An 18384-nucleotide genomic window follows, 5' to 3' on the forward strand; every position below is an offset into this window, starting at 1 on the left:
TAGGACAAGCAGGACTGTTGCACAGAGAAACCCTATCTCAAAAATAAAAAAAAAAACACAATAAATAAATAAATAAAATAAAAATATAAAAGGGATCAGTGAGATGACTCAGCAGATAGAAGGCTCTTGCCTCCCATCTGACAGTCTGGCTTTAATCCCCAAGTCCTACATAATGGAAAGGGAGAATCAACTGTGGCAAATCTTCCTCCAGTTACCCCATGAGAGCCATGGCATACTCATGCCCCACCACCACATAATAAATAAGTAAAATATAATAAAAGCATAAATGATTGACAGATCTATGAAAACCTCTACATATATGTTAAGATCTCTAATAGTTTCTATATTAACAACTCAATAATAACATCCCTTTTCAATTATATGTACATAAGTGTAATCTTGAATTTCATATGGATTAGAAAAATTGATCCAAAGGTTCATTAGTTTTAATGAACTAATTCATTAAATTAGCAGGGCGAAACTGCTGGGCATGAACACAGGCTTTGTTAATGTGAACTACAGAGCTATATCACCACTCCCAAGACAGGAATTTTGAAAATAGCCTCTTCATTTTGAAACAACCTCTTTAACAGCATGGTGAGTTCGCTTAGAGAGGAGAAGTAGCCACGAGAGAATGATGAAAGCCCATCCAGGATACTGCTTATTTGTGTCACATTTTACAACACTGTTTATGTAATAACAGAAAGATAAATGTGTTTTTTAAAATCAGGATTGATTTTTTTTGATAGGGTCATAGCTGGCTTGCTAACTTGCTTATGTGTAGATCTGGTGGCCTCAAGCTCACAGAACTCCATTCTCCTGCCTCCCAAGTGCCGTAATTAAAGGAGTGCCCCCACCAAGCCCAGAACACTGATCTTAAGGTTCTTACTAACAGAAACCCCAGCTAAACCAGGGAAACAAAAAGAAAATTAACTTGCTAACTAGAAGTCCATGTTAGATCCAATTTAGACATGACTGACTATAAAGGACACTTCTATTTATCTCCCTCCCGTCTAGCTCCATTTCTTTGACATCTTTCCTAGAGTAGTCTCCCATTCAAGATACTGAGAGGCCCGCGTCCCTGCAGATTCAGTGAGTCCGTAGCCCTAGCTCAACTCCTGAGCAGCCTGGTTCTGGGTTCAGAGCCAGGGAACACACCCTGAAAATGGGTCCAGAGCCAGGGGAAGAAAGACTTTGCCCCCGAACCTAGAGCCAGAGAAAAATCCCTAGACCTTGAAACCAGGACCAAAAGAACACAGTAAGACCCTAGATCCAGAGCATACCAAAGATATTTACCATAGTCTAAAAATTAGAGTCAAAAAGGTAAACAAAACAACACAATGAAAGAAGCACAGTCTGGCCCCAGAATCAAAGTCATCTGTGTCCTGATACAAAACCAGCCAATCCCTGAGCAGGGAAAACAAACCAATCACTGAGACCCTAGAGGCTTAGACTTCCCCTCAGGCAGTCACTGGTAGTTGGGAATTCCACTTAGACCTTGAAATCCCCATACATCATAGGGGGCAGCCAATCCCAAGCCTGGAAGTCTGAAATTCCCCTCATGGGGACAGCCAATCATAAGCCAAGCCCAGAGGCTTGGCATTCCCCAACTCTCTTCCCCTTTACAAATCCTCTCTTTCCACCACTGGTGTCTCTCCTGCCCTGTTCCTGTTGCTGCGGCTGCTGCTATTGCTTTGGACAGATGGAGGGACCTGAGTTAACGCACAATAAAGACTTTGCTTTTGCATTGGAAACAGTCTCGTGGTGATGTTTTGGGGATCCAGACTTTTGGTGTAACAATACTAAACATGCATATTTCTACTTCATTGATGTGGGATTTCATTGGTCAATAAAGAAACTGCCTTGGCCCATCTGATAGGGCAGAATTTAGATAGGCGGAGTAAACAGAACAGAATGCTGGGAGGAAGAGGAAGTGAGCTCAGATGCAGGGCAGCTCCTCTCAGAGTGAGACGCCATGCCGCTCCTCTCCAAGGCAGATGCGATGAAGCTCCGACCCAGGATGGACGTAGGCTAGAATCTTCCCAGTAAGTGCACCTTGGGGTGCTACACACATTATTAGAAATGGGCTAGTCCAGGTGCGAGAGTTAGCCGAGAAGAGGCTAGATATAATGGGCCAAGCAGTGTTTAAAAGAATACAGTTTCCGTGTAATTATTTTGGGTATAAAGCTAGCCATGCAGGCAGCCAGGTGCTAGGAACGTAGCCAGCCACTCTTATTACTACACTTCATGGTTCAAAGTATTCCAAGCAGATGTCCCAAGGCTTATTCCAGCCTAGGCCACATATCTATTCCTGACCACTTTAGCTTACTGAGGGGAGAGTTCCTTGGGATCTTGAGATTAAGGATGTGTAATGAACATGGAAACAGATTCCTCTGAATGAATAAATAAAGGGAAATCTGTAGTGTAGATACAGCAGAAATTTTATAGAATAAGAATGAATGCAACTTGGTGTAATGTAAAAGCATTTTTTCTTGTGTGTGGTGTGAAAAATTACTAAGATGAAATATCAAGAGAACATTTGCCCACTTGAAGGCTACCACAAATGGGGAGGCTGCACCCAGCAACCTTGGTAACGAAGTAATCTTGCCACACGAGAGGGACCCCCACTTTTCTGTGGCCAGTCGATACTGATAACCTAGGACATCTGGTTATCAGAAGAATCAAATGAGAGGCAGTTTCAAACTGGCATAAAAGACACTCTGCCTTCCTGAGTGCAGACAGAACTCTCTGCCTTCCCGAGTACAGGCAGAACGCTTTGCCTTCTGAGACCAGGCCATAGACTACGCAGTCAAGAATTGATGTAGCACCTGATACCAACCTAAGAGCAGGACATTGAACACCTTATCTCCCAAGCACAGACTACGGGGTCAAGAGTTGAGCCTCGCTGTCCAGCCCCCAGTGCTGTCAGGCATCCAGCCTGAAGAAATTCAAAAAGTCCTTTTTTAAGGCTGAAGAATACCAGGTCGTATGATGCTATTTAATGCGTGCAAAAAATGTTAAGAGAAGAGCATAGATGTGAATACATATGTTTAGTATATGGAATGTTAAGAGTTATCTTATAAATAAGTGATAAGTTGTATTAAGCTTAAGAAGTGTTTGATAGGTAATGGATAAGTTGTATTAAGGTTAAGAAGTGTTTTATAGAAAAGTGATAAATTAGATTAAGGTTATGAATTGGTTTTATATATTAGGATTAGTAGGATTAATAATTGTGATATTGAATTGCCTGTGTGTTGCCCATCATCAATCCCCCATGCCTATTAAGACTGTAAACCCCATTGATGCCTTGGATATTGAAATTGCTAGTAAAGAATCATTATAAAGACAATTCTCTTGCTTGGTCTGGTCACTCATCACTCTCTGGGGAGAAGGGCACTGAGTCCTCATAGATATTACTTGAAAAGAACCTGGAGCTGAAGTCCCCCAGCTCGTAACAGGATGGAAATCTCAGCTGCAGTTAGGAAATTTGAAGTTCTCCTAGAGGCAAATAAGAAATGTGTTCCGTGTGTAGTGTGTGTAGTTGTAGTCAGGTGAGTTTAAATCAAATCTACTTTCAGTTATAGCTTGAGAGCCAGATGTGGTGAAGTGTGCTACAAGCCTAGCTCGTTGGAAGCTGAGGCAGGAGAATCACTTGAACCTGGACTCTGAAATAAGCATGGACAACATAGCCAGACCCTTTCTGAAAAACAAACAAATGGACAACAGTTGACTGTGTTTTCTCTCCCCTTCTCTTGTCCAGCAGAGTCCCAGCTCCCTAAGTAGCTGAGAACTTGAGGTGCATTGTGTAACAGGAAACCACACAAGGAGATGATAAAAATGGGAGCCAGAATCTTGGAAGACCTCACAGAAAAGTGAGGATTTAAGTATTTATAGATACATGGTCACTTCCCAGGGAAAAGGTAAACAAAGGAGAGGTTGAGGTCATGGCTGACACTGTAAAGAGGCTGAGCAAAGGTCAGAAAAGCCCTTTAGCCCCACAACAAAGCACTTGGCCATTACTGCTGAGTGTGGTAGGGCACATGTTGGCAACCTTTTAAAAAAGAAACCATTTTTATTTTATGTGTATGTGTACACCTCTGTCTCCCAGGTGCTAGGAGTAAGATGTGCAAATCATGACTGGCCCAAATTTCTGTAATTTTTTAATTGATAAAATTCTAAATATACTATGATTTAGTAAATGTTTTCCTGATACAGTTATGCCATATGAATTGGGGTTCAAAGTTAGTGGGCCCTATCAACACTTGCATTATAAATATTCACCTGTAAAAAATATTCTTAGTTTACAGGTTGTATTTACAGGAGGCTGGATCTGACCCACAGCCTATAGTCTATAGAATGCTGCATTAGGGAATTGTTCATATTTTATTACATTTTATTTATATGTTTATTGCATGTGGGGTGGGTATGTGTGACACAGTGCTGCTGTGCAGGTTAGAGACAGCTTTCAGGTGTCAATTTTCTCTTTCTACCTCATGGGCCCCAGAGATCAGACTCAGGTTTTCAGACTTGGGGAAAGCATCTTAGTTGAGACATCTCGCTGAACCTCACTTCATATTTTTGAGGATGAAGATTGTTTGATCATAATATTAATTGCATCAGAATGAGACAAATCAGAGGCAAAACAATAGTCCCCCAATTATTTAATGTTTTCATATTTGAGTTACTTGTTTTATAGTCATGGTCAAATATACAAGGTGGAAAGTTCCAGAAATAAACAATCTATAATGTTTAAATAACATGTCATTTTGAGTAGTGCAATAAAATCTCATGCCATCTCCATTTTGTTAGGGATGTGAATCTTCCCTTTGTCCAGTATAATCATAATTACATTGTATATGCTATGCTCCCATTGGTCACTTGGTAACCATCTAATCAGACTGTTATGGTGACATAGTACTTTTATTCAAGTATGCCATTTATGCTTAGTAATAGTTCCCCAAATGTAAATGAATAATCCTGGCAATTTAGATATGCTAAATAGAAGCTGTAAGGTGCTCCCTTCTCTTGATAATGTGAAAGCATGGTAAGGTATTTTGAGGGAAAGAATAAACTTCTATAACTTTCAACATAGTATATTATTTTAATTGTTCTATCTTATTATTACTTTTAATTTCTTAGTATGCCTAACATCTAAATTAAACTTTATTATACATATATGTATAAGGAAAAACATGCTATATTTAGGGTTCTATATTAGCCTTGATTTCAGATATCTTCCGGAAGTCCTGGAATGTATTCCACATAGATAAAGGACACAGGTATATAGTTAGGTGAGTGTTGGACAGCAGTTTCCTCTGAGATTAAAACCTTCCATTTTGGAAAGAAACTTTTTTTGATACAGGGTTTCTCTGTAGCTTTGGAGCCTGTCCTGGAACTAGCTCTTGTAGACCAGGCTGGCCTCAAACTCATAGAGATCTTCCTGCCTGTACCCCTACTCCCTACCCCCAACTTGAATGTCACTATTAGACAAGCCCAGCCTCCTGGAAAAAGCACAGAACAGCTGAACTGCCTAGAAGAAATAATTAGTCAACTTGCCTGGAAGAGACACAAAACTGAGATGCCTGGGAAGGAAACTCTTCAATCTGTGGGTGGCCTGCAGACTGCACAGTGTCCAGGGTCCCAGCCTTTGTGAGTTGTCACTCATGCTGGAATGGGTTTTGGTGATGCAACTTTCTTTTGAGTATTTTTGTACCCTGAAGTAATTCCCTTTTCCATATTCCTGTAAGTAACCGAGATAAACTCATTGGTTCACTAGGCCAGACTTCAGCAATATTCTTTACTTTGGTCTGTTGTGGGATTCGTATTTGGGGTGTGTAGGTATGTGTGTTGTATGTTGCCTATCCCAGGAAAAGTCTGTCACACAATAGTGAGACATAGCAAGACTCCAGATTATAATATTATATTACTGGGCAATGATGTCATGATATTTCATTTGTATTTTAATAAATAAAGTTTGCGGGGGCTGGAGAGATGGCTCAGCGGTTAAGAGCATTGTCTGTTCTTCCAAAGGTCCTGAGTTCAAATCCCAGCAACCACATGGTGGCTCACAACCATCTGTAATGAGGTCTGGTGCCCTCTTCTGGCCTGTAAACAGAATATTGTATACATAATAAATAAATATTTAAAAAAATAAATAAATAAAGCTTGCATGAAGATCAGAACACAAAACAGCCACACTAGTCAGCCATACAGCCCAGGCAGTGGTTGCACACACCTTTAATCCCAACAGCCACACTAGTCAGCCATAGAGGCCGGGCAGTGGTGGCACACACCTTTAATCCCAGCACTAAGAAGAATATATGGGGGGATGAGACAGGAACTCACTCTCTTTCGGTCTGAGGATTTCATAGAAGTAAGAACTTTTTAGTTCCTTGGCTGCTTTGAATTTCTGATCTTCAGGTTGAATTCCAATATCTGCTACTGGGTTTTAATAATAACTCATGCTATATTTGACACCCAATGTTTGGGGTACAAATTCACGAGAAAGCTGTATGCCTGTGACGTTTCAGGCACTGGCACAAGCCAGAGCTGGACATGGGGCTCCAGCCCCACTTAGCTAGGCTTCCTTTTCTTTTTTCCCCAAGTAAACTCTGAGCAAGTCTGGGATTTTCCTGTAGCCTCTCTGAAACAGTCTCCAGCTTTCACCCATATTCCAGAAGCACCTGGACTAAATGCCATAGGACTCATCTGCCCTACACTGGCTGGTTCTGCCTTCAGGCAGCCTCCCACCAAACATATTTTTTCTGAACATTTCTTTGTGTGTTTTTTCAGACAGCTGGCTCTCTCTCTGTCACACCATCATGGGTTATGGGATCTCTCTGAATCCCCTTTTCAGGCTGCTGTCAAACTAGGTAGCTGACTTAAAATTCAGTCAGGCTTTTACTGTTCTATGCAGCAGCAATAAGCCTTACATCATCATCAACATCATTGGTAGATTTGGTAAGACAACTGGGAATTCTTAAAGGGAGGAATTAGTTAAAAGAGTTTTTTCCCCATAGTAAAAATGTTTGAAAATGTAATGATTAAATGGGAGGATATCTAATTTAGATGGGTTTTATGTAATGTCAATTGTAAACAATATCAGCTTTATCATCTTTGTCTTATCACTAAAAAAGTTGGTTAATCTGAGTGCTAAGATACAGGCTTTAGAAAAACCTAATAAAGTTGGGTGGTGGTGGTACATGCCTTTAATCCCAGCACTCAGTGAGGCAGAGGCAGGTGGATCTCTGTGAGCTCAAGGCCAGCCTAGTCTACAGAATGAGTTCCAGGACATGCAGACGTACACAGAGAAATCGTATCTCAAAAAAAATAAAGAAGAAGAAGAAAAATCTAATAAAACAAATAATAGAGATGTTCAAATTCAGACAGAGGAATTTAATGGAGAACCAATTTCAGCATTGCATTATAAGAATAGAAAGGAACAGCCTAAGGTTTTCAAACAACCAACCTCCAATCTACAGAATCGCCAAATGGCAGAGGCTTTGTTACAGCTAACTGGACTCCTGTGCCTATGTTAGATTTAAAGAGATTCAAGGAAGCAATAATCTCATATGTCATGCATTCACCTTTTGTGAAGCAAATGTTAAGCTTGTGGTTCATTTGAAATAAAATTATCCCTAAACACTGGATAGAATTGGTTAATGGTGTTTTAGAGCCTGGTCCACAATTACAATGGAGTACCTGAGTGCCTAGTTCAGAGAAGAGAATTATATTATTGAAGGAGTAATGCTAGAGGTAGGGAAATCTTCCAACATCAAATTCTTGGAGGAGACTATGCTACTATAGAAAGGCAAGCTGTATATGATGACCACACCAGCAGCTTTGAATGCTTGGGACAGAATTGGAGAAATAGGAAAGAAAATTGAGTCATTTATTAAAGTTATACAGGGCCCAAACAAAGCCTTTATGGATTTCTTGCAAAGACTGACATCAACTGTAAATAGAATGATATCAAATTCAGAAGCTAGAGAAGTAATAATTGAATCTCTGGGTTTTTGAAAATGCCAATTCTCTATGCAAAAAGATAATTAGGTTATTAAATCAAGGTCAGCACCTTTGGGAAAATGGATTTGAGATACAATTAATATTGAATCTCATGAACATGATGATGCATGGGTAGAAGTGATTTCCAGAGGTTTGAGGAGAAATCAAAATGTCAAATATTGTAATTGTAGCAAACAAGGTTACCTTAAAAGGTATTGTAGTCAGGGCATTCCTGAAACAATGCTTTTTCTAGGAATAATCCATTCAGAGTTCTCTTTCCTTCTGGATTATATGGAAGGTATGACAAAGGCAGGCATTGGACTAATGAATTGTTGGCATAGGTCAACAAGGAGTATTCAAAGTAATCCTTTGCCATTGAAAAACTGGTTCAGTTGTTTTCTACCATCATAGAAGAAACTCCTTTCCAGAGCAATTAAAGAACCTAATGCCTATTGTAAGAAACCAAACTGCTGTGGATAATAGAACAGGTATAAAAGAGAGAACAAAAAATTCAGGAGAAACCATAAAGCGAGTATTTTGCAAAGCTTCTAAAAATGAACAAAGGCCAAAATTAAAAATACAAGTAAATTTTCTTTCTTCAAAGACTTAAAGTTCTTGTCAAATAGATCTTTCACTTCCTTGGTCAGAGTTACCCCAAGATATTTTATGCTATTTGTGGCTATCGTGAAAGGTGATGCTTCTCTGATTTCCCTCTCTGCATCCTTATACTTAGTATATAGGAGAGCAACTGATTTTTTGGAGTTGATCTTGTATCCTGCCACATCACTAAAGGTGTTTATCGGCTGTAGGAGTTCTTTGGTAGAGTTTTTGGGGTCACTTATGTATACTATCCCATCATCTGCAAATAACAAAAGTTTAACTTCTTTCTTTCCAATTCGAATCACCTTGATCCCCTTATGTTGTCTTATTGCTATTGCTAGAACTTCAAGCACTATATTGAAGAGGTATGGAGAGAGTGGACAGCCTTGTCGTGTTCCTCATTTTAGTGGGATAGCTTTGAGTATCTCTCCATTTAATTTGATGTTAGCTGTCGGCTTGCTATAAATAGCTTTTATTATATTTAGATATGACCCCTGTATCTTGGGCAGCTGAGGAGAGAGAGCCTGAAATGGCCCGATCCTATAGCCATACTAATGAATATCTTGCATATCACCATAGAACCTTCATATGGCGATGGATGAAGATAGAGACAGAGACCCACATTGGAGCAATGGACTGAGCTCCCAAGGTCCAAATGAGGAACAGAAGGAGGGAGAACATGATCAAGGAAGTCAAGACTGCGAGGGGGGCACCCACCCACTGAGATGGTGGGGCTGATCTATTGGGAGCTCACCAAGGCCAGCTGGACTGGGACTGAAAAAACATGGGATAAAACCGGACTCTCTGAATATGGTGGACAATGAGGGCTGATGAGAAGCCAAGGACAATGGCACTGAGTTTTGATCCTACTGCATGTACTGGCTTTGTGGGAGCCTAGCCTGTTTGGATGCTCACCTTCCTAGACCTGGATGGAGGGGGGAGGACCTTGGACTGCCCACAGGGCAGGGAACCCTGACTGCTCTTTGGACTGGAGAGGGAGGGGGGGAGTGGAGTGTGGGGAGTGGGGGAGGGAAAAGGGAGGCGGGGAGGAGCGGAAATTTTTAATAAAAAAAATACAAATAAATGACATTGTCATTGAAGGTCTGGTAGACACAAGTGCAGATTTAACAATAAATGCACCAGAATATTGGCATCCAAATTGGCCTCTTCAGGATGTAAATGTTCAGTTTTTAGGTATCAGAACTTTATCTCAGGTAAAATAGAGCATGAAATGGGTTGAATTTTTAGGGCCAGAAGGACAGAGAGTAATATTAAAACCATACTGGCAAACATAGCAATGAATTTGTGGGATGTATTTGTTGATTCACAAGACACAATCAGGAATAGGAATCATCTCATACATAACACACATCCAAACCCATGTGGGTCTGCCAGGTCCTCTAGCACAAGGTAATGCAGAAATCGATCAATTATTGATTGAAAATTGCTGAAGGCCTCAGAATTCCATTAAAAAATCATATCAATATCAAAGGTTTAAAAAAAAGACTTCTCTGTTACATGGCAACAAGCCAAGGAAATTATGAGGAAATGTCCTACTCGTTCTTTATACAACCAAACAACACTACTTGCAGGAAGTAACCAAAGGGTACTCAAAGGAATGAAATCTGGCAGATGGATGTGTTCCATTTTGTAGAATTTGGAAAACTAAAATATATATACCATACCATTGATACGTATTCAGGTTTTCAATGAGCAACTGCTTTGAGCTTGGAAAAGGCTGATTCAGTAGTCACACATTTCCTAGAAGTTATGGCCATCATGGGTACACTTGTACAAATAAAGACAATGTTTCAACATATGTCTCTAAGAAAACAAAACAGTTTTTTGCATATTAGAATATAAACCATATTACAGGTATACCACACAATCCTACAGGCCAGGCAGTTACAGAAAGATCAAACTGAACTCCAAAGGATTTGTTAAATAAACAGAAAGAAATGATAAATACTTCCAGAAATGGTTACATAATGATTTATTAACTTTGAATTTTCTAAATGCTAATGAAAAAATAGCAACAGCTGTGAACAGACATTGGATAGTAGAAAAAAATGGAATCAAAACAGCTGATATACTTTAAAAGTGAACAGAAAGAAAAGGAACTGAAAGGAAAGCAGGGTATGTGTTACGTTGCGGAGGGGGTTTTGTTTTTGTTTCCACGGGAGAAGAAAAGCTATGGAAACCATCAAAATTGATAAAAATTCTATTTGAATTAGAAGAGATGATAGTTCATCAAACAGCATGGCCGTTTAATCTAAACTAACCTATAAAACTAACAAATGTTCTTCATTTGATCGGATATAACTTGCCAAAAGAGAATCTCCCCAAAATTAGGGATGGGGAAGGATCTTGTTTCTGTCTTTTCAGGAGAATAAAAGCATTCAGCTAAGGAATCTTAGCTGGACAAATGAGACATCTGAAGAAAAAGGACAAATCATCCAGAAAAAAAATGTGTCAAGAAAAAAAGTAAATTGATCTATTGGTATATCACATTTCTAACAGGATAAAACTTCATAAATCTTCCCAAATGTTTGTTTCCACTATTCTCTACAGACATATAATGCAAATGGTCTTTTTGTAATCCCAGTCCAATTGTCATTTGGAGTTGGAATGCAACTCTCTACTTCTCTAAACCAAAGCATGCTTAGTAAAGTGAAATCCAAAATCTCTATCTCATGGCAGAAGATAAGCAAAAATTTAACAAAAATTCTTCTGATATGGACAGAAGAAAAACAAAAATTTAACATTTTGTCATGATATTAATAGTCATATAGAGTACTAACTAATTCTAGAAAAAGGTTTCATCTACCTTCCTGTATAAGATTTTGGTTTGAGTCTGTATCATTTTTCTGTAGTGAACCATAAGCACACCTAACTTTGAAGTCTCCAAAAAGAGGATGGGGGCCCACAATGATGATTCCTCCAGGACTATGATAACACCACTAAGTTGAAAATCACCACCTAAAGATAGGCTTTGGACTACAAACTGCTCAAAACAATTTTTAGGTGTCTAGCCGAGACAATCAAGTCTCACAGACTGTTCTAGCCAGGACTTAAGACAAGCCCTATACTTTCCCATTACGCAAAGACTAGACAACAAGTGATACAAGTCTCCAGGACTTGAGAATTAACGCAAATTTTTCTTTTTAAGATCCTCTAAAGATGCCTTTGCCCCCAGACAACAGGAAGTAAATTTAAGAATACAGTGCCCACATTTCCAAGAGGTGGGGTGGGTGATTTTTGGTCATTCAATGGGTTATGGATATTTGTCATTGTTTGGGGGATTGGTTACAAGTTGTTATTTGTAATGACAATGAGACATGTCTGCTCCTGGTAGCACCAATCTACTTCAGAGAAGATAATGGGCATTGAAGAAACTCTACATAGAGTTTACTTTCTTTGCGGCAAAAGAAAGCCACTGAACAAGAAAATCCCTTGCCTCGACTGTTGACAGTATGCTATCCTAATTGGACAAGTAGGACACAAAAGAAAGTGACTACCAAACACTGTCAAGTCAAGAAAAGACAGCCCTTCAGAATATCCTCCTTCACAGAAAAGTCTGTCGAATATGCTAGGCCTGTAGGCTGAAGGTGGCCACCCCAATGTTGCAGAGGAATCTTCAGTGACTGTCCAGGCAGGCAGTTGTTTTTGTCATTTCTCAGATTTCACAAGTTGCTTGCTTGCACTTCCTGCTTACTCAGTTAATCTTATTTCCTTCTTGGATCTCTGAATGAGTTGAAGACTAGATAGGTATACTTTCCTTTATTTATCAAACTAAGAGAAGAAACTCACTAAAGGAGTGTAAAGTGTAAAAGGTGAATTGATAATGCAAATTACAATAAAAAGTGATTTAGTTACAACCTTTTGAACTCACCATGATAGGCTAGATAGTGGAGTATTTTTCTGAATTTGTCAAATGCAAGTGGACTAGACATTGTTGATGTATTTACTGCCTGTATATATTGCATATAGTTATTGTATATAGTTTTTCTTATATTAGTTATAACCTTTTATTTTAGACAAAAAGGGAAATGTAGTGATATTTCTTTGTATTTAATAAATAAAGCTTCCCTGAAGGTCAGAATGCAAAACAGCCATACTAGTCAGCCATACAGGCCGTGCAGTAAGTGGCACACACCTTTAATCCCAGCAGCCACACTAGTTAGCCATAAGGCTGGGCGGTGGTGGTGCATGCCTCTAATTCCAGCACTAGAGAGAAATATAAGGTGGAACAAGACAGGAACTCACTCTTTTTTCAGTCTGAAGATTTCATAGAGATAAGAGCTCTCTAGTGGCTTGGCTGCTTTGCTTTACTGATCTTCAGGTTGAACCCCAATATCTGTCTCTGGGTTTTTATTATTTATGGTACACAATCATGTTCAGGAACACAGCTAACCTAAAGCAAAAAAAGAATCTTGAGTCAAGACCATCACCACCCAGACAGTGTTTGCTCCCTTTTCATTACTGTCTTCACATGTGATGGGACCTTTAGACTCAGGCCTGCCAGAGACTCTTTAACAAGAGAATGATTCTTGCAAGAAATATTTTTTTCTGATGCCGCAGTTTTGTAGCTGTTGTTAGTCATCATTTTTTTTCTACTGTAAAAAAAAAGTATATTTTAAATCAAAGAATGATGAGAAGTAAATTTTGTTTCTTTTTTTTTTAGTTATTTATTATTTGGGAATCACACATCATACATCCCAATTGTGCTCACCTCCTAGTCTTCCCATGTTTGTCCCTTTCTTGTAAGCCCTGCCCTCCAAAACATAAAAAATGTCCCTTTTGTGTTGTTCATATGGTCAAGTTCCTAGTGCTCACACACACACACACACACACACACACACACACACACCGGCAAGGGTGGCTGAGTCTTTATCAGCCTGCATCCACACCAGAAGCCATCGGCTGAGGAGAGCTGCACAGCCAGATCTCCTCATTGGCCACTGAGGGGCGGAGCCAGCCTTCCTTGGCCCACAGACATTAACATGACTTCAAGCAGCATCAGCACAGACCAAGAACATCTGTATCAGGATGACTGACCCACTCATGACCTTCAGTGGCTATGGGACCTGGAGCCTCAACATGGCCTCAGGTGCTTACACACGGCACTCACGTCAGCACGGCTCCCAGAGGCAGCGAGTCCCAAGGACATCATCAAGGCATCAGTCTACATTAATCTCAGGCTTCATCGAGGCCTGGGGCAGCATGGACCACAGACACCCTTATGGCCTCTGGTGGCATTGGGGATGATGGTGGTCCTTCGAGGAGGTTCATTCCAGAAAGGGATCTTTTTCCTCATCTCCAGTCTCCATCTTTGCCCAGAACCAGGGAGATCCCATGGCCAGGTGGCAGGTGCGGGTCTGAGTCTGCATCTGCATAAACTCCCCCTGACCCTACTGGTCACTGACAGCATGTCGGCCTTAGCCCTTTCTCCTACTTATCACTGCCGTCAAGTCTCCAGTTCCTCCCCTCTCCACAGCGCATACACTGTTCCATTTTATCTATCTTTCCAACAGGAAATCACATATTTGTTCATAATAGCGATGCCCCTGCAGCTTTCGGGTGTCACCCATTGTCCCTGAGCCATCATTTATTTTGTGTGTGTTCCATTCTTTCCATCTAGGTCAAATTCTCAGGTCTAAAAGAATGACAACAGCTTTTAGTGCTTCATTAAATAGACAAACTAATTTTCAAAGAATAAGATTCATGTGCTCTTGAGGTCTTATGACTAATCTGTACCTTGTTCTCCTTAGACCCTGAGGTCAGTATGTGAGTATGTTTCAAGGAAGAAAGAGTCTGAACCACATATGTCTCAGGTTTGGTGGGGTGCCAGTAACAAATCCCAGTACATAGAAGGCAGAAGCAAGAGGACTGCTGTGAAACTGAGGTCACTGTGAGCACATGGTGACACTCTTTCACAAAAGAAATGAAGAGAAAATTGAATAATTGTGTTGTGTGATGTCAAAGATCCTGCTTAGACAGTATTAAGAGAGATTGGCAGTGTCCATTAGTTAATATCTACTGCCTAGTTCGCAGAGTTACACTTGGGCCCTAGGGTAGTGCAGAAGTTAGAAAAGAGTTAAAACTGTACAGTGGTGGTGGACCTCCTCCTTTTGTTTAAATAAGAGAGTTCTAAGGCTAATACAAAATTATATACAATAGGAAAAAATATCCTATCCTAACTAGCTTAAGTCTTGTACAATTGGTGTACGAGGTCCTTCTGTATTTGTGTGTTGCTTTTATTGGTTGAATAAAGAGACTGCCTTGGCCTTTTCATAGGGCAGAACTTAGGTGGGTGGAGTAGACAGAACAGGATTCTGGGAAGGACAGACAGGCAGAGGCCATGAAGCTCCTGCCTGAGACTGACGCTGGTTAGAATCTTTCTCGGTAAGCTAAGACCTCATGGTGTTACACAGATTAACAGAAATAGGTTAAATCAAGATGTGAGAGTTAGCCAATAAGAGGCTAGAGCTTATGGGTCAAGCAGTAATTTAATTAATACAATTTCTGTGTGGTTATTTGGGAGGTTAAGCTAGCCAAGCATGGGACACAGGACTATGGATGATCTTGTTTTCTTAAGAAAAAAAAAAGAGGGGGAAATGGTGCAGGATAGTCTATATTCTGTCAATTATATTTTAAATAAATGCTGATTGGCCGGTAGCCAGACAGGAAGTAGAGGTGGGGCAAAGAGAACAGAAGTATTCTGGGAAGAAGGAAGCTCTTTCCCCAGTCCTGCCCAGACCACCGAAGAAGCAGGATGTGACCTGCCCCACTGAAAAAGGTACTGAGCCATGTGGCTAACATAGATAAGAACAATGAGTTAATATAAGTTACAAGAGTTAATAAGAAGCATGAGCTAATGGACCAATCAGTTTATAATCTTATGGAGACCTCTGTGTGGTTTTCTTTGGGACTTGCTGGCTGTGGAAACTGGGAAGGACAGAAACCCCAATAAGCAGTACCTAATGCTACATATAATAAATAACTTGGTCAAGTCATGAAAGGAAAGTAACTATAATTACTAGTCTTCAACTCCATCAAAGATCTGAGAAGGGAAATAATATTACTTGAGTAAGTAGGAAGTGCAATCAAGCAATTTCCAAAATGTGCAACAAATGACAGAGACAACTGGCTACCTGGGCAATCACCCAAAGTCTCATTAGCAGCGTTGAAGCAACCAACTTTGACTAAGGCCTAGAATAACTGACAGACTATTTTCTTTTTTGTTGTTGTTGTTGTTTTTTTTTGTTTTTTTCGAGACAGGGTCTCTCTGTAGCTTTGGTGCCTGTCCCGGAACTAGCTCTTGTAGACCAGGCTGGCCTCGAACTCACAGAGATCCGCCTGCCTCTGCCTCCTGAGTGCTGGGATTAAAGGCGTGTGCCACCACCGCCCGGCCCTGACAGATTATTTTCAAAGGCAAGAAAATTTTCAAAGCCATCTTACCCTGTCTTGGTAAGATTTGACAGTCCTGCTTATCCATTTCCAGATACTATATATCTTCTCAGTGGTTGAGGCATGTGCATTTCTTTGCCCAAAGGCTAGTTTTTGCTAAGAAGAAACAAGTTCCAAGTGGAGTGTCTTCGGTGCTCAATATTCTCTCAGGAATAGATCAGTGCTGCCAGGAGCAATTGTGTCTCACATCAACAGAACTCCAAGTTATTTAAATGCGATTTTATACAGCTCTTTGAAGTGGTTGAAGATTATCTATCTATGCAGAATATAATCTCTATGTATCTAAAGAACCTGATTAGTCTAAGTATGACAAACATAAATGACTATTGAACTATCATTCTTAAAACCTATCTAACTTAAAGACTAAGACAATAAACAACTGTGCAATAAATGAGGACAATGACCTCCAAATGTAAACAATGTATAAGTATCTTGATCAGAAGTAGAAATGTACATTGGACTATAATAAATTTATATCAATATATAAAAATGTTTTAAGCAGAGGTAGAAGCATGAATGCATACAATATTCAGTAAAATTTACCTTTATATCAATATACAAAAATCTATACCAATGTAAATTGCCAATAAATAATAACTCACAAGTATTCACTCACTATTATTATTAGTGTGAGTAAGCTCATACCAATTTATTATCCCATCAAATTTCCCTTTTTTTCTTTTTTTTAAAAAAGATCCCTGAGCCTATAAAATTTCTCCCTAACCCCCAATCCTTTACCAATTATAATCGACCCCTAAATTATGTCCCTAACTCTGAGGACAAACTTTGTTTGGAGAGGGGACAATGTCTTCTAGAATTACTTCCAACTGTCATGGGAGCGATGTTCTTTCTATGGGATCCTGTGAAAGTAAAATGATGGTTAAGTTCCAAGATTCATATCTGGTATAATTGCAAATAATCTCTGAGTATTTGGTGGAGGTCTGGCCAGAACATTGCACAACTGTGCACCATTTCAGCAAACCAAGTTGGAACCATCTTGAGCAGCTGGTACCCAAAACAGATCTTGTAGTAGCGCTATTAGCATCATGATGTCATATCAACCAGGTGGAGTTGTTGTTGTGGGGCCCCATCTTCTTGCTGGAAACTTCAAAGATTACTGCAGGAAAATTCATTGTTCATTGTGGAAAACTTAAGCATTATTTATATAGATATATACAGGCATATATATTCAATGAAAGGTATGTTAAAGACAAAAATAGATATGAAGAAAAGTAAAAAGGTTTTCTAAATACTGTTCCATGCATGACTCCTGACATGAGACAGAAACTCTGTTTTTTTTCTTTTAATAATATGCTTGGAATTAGAGAGGGACAGAGCCAGTGTCCAACTCCAAAACCAGCTCTATTCATAAATATAAATGCATATATATAAATGTATATGTATATTTTTCAACATTTGTGTTTACAGAACAAACATATTCGATTTTCTTGATGGTCCTTATTGGGTAGTTACTTTTCCATCTGTCAGTATTTAAACATCCAGGGTCCCTGGAATTTTTGAAGATGAGTGTTTTCTTGGAAAGACAAGAGCAGAACCCTGCCCCCAACCAATATGCTTTCCTACCACCTGTATGGTTATCATCATTGTAGATGAGCTGTCATTTCTCCTTTTCAAGAGGCTTCTCCTCTTCAACCCGAATCTTTATTAATTTTGACAGTATCCATGGTTTTTCTTCCCCTATGGAAACAAAAGCAAAACCCTTTCACCAACGCAGCACATCTCCTGGCTTCCATTGTGAGATCAGCACATCCTTGAAATAAACCACTTGACTTAATTCAGAAGACTTTTCCATTATCCAATGTCTTTCTGCTGTTGTTGTCCCTTTCTCGTTAGCATTAAGATAATTCAAGGTTAATAAAGCATTATGTAATCCATTTCTTGGGGCATTTCCACCCCTTCTGTTTGTTTAACATATCCTTTATAGTTGATTTGATCTTTCTATAGCTGCTTGACCTGTAGGATTGTGTGATATACCTGTAACATGCTTAATATAATAAGCAAAAAAATGTTTCATTTTCCTAGAGACATATGATGGACCATTATCTGTCTTTATTTGTGCAGGTATAGCCATGATGGCCATAACTTCTAATAAATGTGTGATTACTGAATCAGCCTTTTCTGAGCTTAAAGCAGTTGCCCACTGAAAGCCTGAATAAGTGTCAATAGTGTGGTGTACATATTTTAACTTTCCAAATTCTGCAAAGTGGAACACATCCATCTGCCAGATTTCATTCCTTTGGGTGCCCTTTGGATTAGCCCCTGCAGGTAGTGGTGTTTGGTTATAGAAAG

The sequence above is a fragment of the Chionomys nivalis genome, chromosome 14, assembly GCF_950005125.1.
Source record: "Chionomys nivalis chromosome 14, mChiNiv1.1, whole genome shotgun sequence".
NCBI classification, from domain to species: domain Eukaryota; kingdom Metazoa; phylum Chordata; class Mammalia; order Rodentia; family Cricetidae; genus Chionomys; species Chionomys nivalis.